This window comes from Columba livia, unplaced genomic scaffold (assembly GCF_036013475.1).
Source record: "Columba livia isolate bColLiv1 breed racing homer unplaced genomic scaffold, bColLiv1.pat.W.v2 Scaffold_95, whole genome shotgun sequence".
Lineage (NCBI taxonomy): Eukaryota > Metazoa > Chordata > Aves > Columbiformes > Columbidae > Columba > Columba livia.
The window spans coordinates 552485-554441 of NW_027043818.1; the positions used below are offsets into that span (position 1 = coordinate 552485).

General features: G+C 54.6%; 1 non-coding gene across 1 annotated transcript; it reads left to right on the forward strand.

Annotated features, from left to right (window-relative positions):
* The first annotated feature begins 1595 nt into the window (after positions 1-1595).
* Positions 1596-1677, forward strand: TRNAS-GCU (transfer RNA serine (anticodon GCU)). Its single transcript has one exon. It is a non-coding gene; the product is annotated as a tRNA-Ser (tRNA).
* Positions 1678-1957: the final 280 nt, after the last annotated feature.

The window sequence follows — 1957 nt, forward strand, 5'->3', positions numbered from 1 at the left end:
TCAAACCTTGAATCTTCTTTCCAGTTTTGGGCCCCTCGTCGTACAAAGGACATTGAACCACCAGAGAGAGCGCAGAGGAGGCGACAAAGCTGGTGAAGGGTCTGGAGCACAAGTGTGACGAGGGGCGGTTGAGGGAACTGGGGCTGTTCGGCCTGGAGAACAGGAGCTGAGGGGAGACCTTATCACTGTCTACAACTGCCTGAAAGGAGGTTGTAACATGGACGGTGTTGGTCTGTTCTCCCAAGTAGCAAGTGATAGGACGAGAGGAAATGACCTCAGTTTGCATTGGATATTAGGAAAAAATTCTTCACAGAAAGGGCTGTCGGGCACTGGAACAGGCTGCCCAGGGCAGTGGTGGAGTCACCATCCCTGGAGGGGTTTAAAAGCCGTTTAGACGAGGCTCTTAGGGACACGCTTTAGTGCGAGAGTTGCGTTAGGTTACGGTTGGACTCGATGAGTCAGGGGATTCTCCCTCCCACTTTTGCAGGGTTCTCTCCCTCCGCAAGACATGTCCTGCTACAGCCCACGCCTGCCAGCTGCCTGTCCTTCTTTCCCTCCTTCCTTCCTTCCTTCCTTCCTTCCTTCCTTCCTTCCTTCCTTCCTTCCTTCCTCCCTTCCTCCCTTCCTCCCTTCCTCCCTTCCTCCCTTCCTCCCTCCTCCCTTCCCAGTGGGTAATATGTGATTGCCAGAGCCTTGCAGGGGAGCTGGAAAAGCAGCATGCCTGTCAGGGAGGTTTTCCTTCAGACGGCAGCATTTCTCTGAGCTTTCCTCAGCCTCCAAACTGCGTTGCTTAAGCAGTTTTTCTCATTAAAGACAGTTGGCATCAGCTCTGCAGGACACTCCTATTTCATCCTCCCCTCTTCTCCAGTGCCAGCCAGATGAGAACCCAAAACAGTTCCTTGGTAAATGACAGGTTTACCCATGATTCCTGGCCTTGAGAGAGCCTCATCTTTTGACCCTGACATCTCATAGCGCTGGAGGCAAGGCCAGGTGGAGTGAGAGCTCTTGGGGAAGGAGCCCCATTACTACTTGGCACAGCTCAAAAGCCACAAAACAAAGTATGATGTAAGTCTGAAAACTCACAGAACCTCCCTGAGTGGAAGGGTTCCCTGGAGGATGATCTGTTCCAAGGCTTTGTGGGGAAGGGAGCCTAGATGAGATTATCTAGCGCCTGTCCAATCGCATCTTGAAAAGCCGAAGTCATGGGGACTCTGGCACCTCCCTGGAGAGGCTGTAAATTCCCTTGGAGGCACTGAACTGCCCCAGGGTCACTCTCCTGTGTTCCTTCCTGGGAAGGTGTGTGGGGCTGTGCTGTTCAGTCATTTCCTGATGTGAATGCTGAGACCTGTTTCCCAAAGGTCCTCAGAGCGCAGCCCAGCTACTGTGGGAGTGGGCCAGGCCCCAAAAGGCAAAAGCTGGAGGCTGTTTCCTCCCCTCCCATGTCCAGCAGGATAAGAAGGTGCAGGCATCAGGAGCCGCCACCGCCGGAGCAGCTGGAGCTGCAGCTGGAGCCGGAGCCAGAGCAGCAGGAGCAGGCAGCGCGAGATCAGGAGCAGCGGCAGTGCCAGCAGCCTCAGGAGCAGCAGCAGTGTGCTGGTGAGGTGGCCGAGTGGTGAAGGCGATGGACTGCTAATCCATTGTGCTCTGCACGTGTGGGTTCGAATCCCATCCTCATCGGGCACCTGGCAGTGGTCAGAGTTCCTGAGCGTGAGCAGCCTGATGTGTGCCCCCAGTGAGCCTTTATTTTAAGACAAGAGTTGCCGGAAAAGACCTTGCAGGTGGCTCAGGACTCACCTCCGCACGAGCAAGAGGAATGGAAAAGGAAGATCCAGGGAACTCACAGGACTGTCAGCCTCTCCTCAGCCCCTGGGAAGAGAGACACTGAAACATCCTGCAAGGACTTTCCAAACACAGGCAGCACAGGAAGGTGGTTGGAGTAGTAAAGCATAAAGCTGCA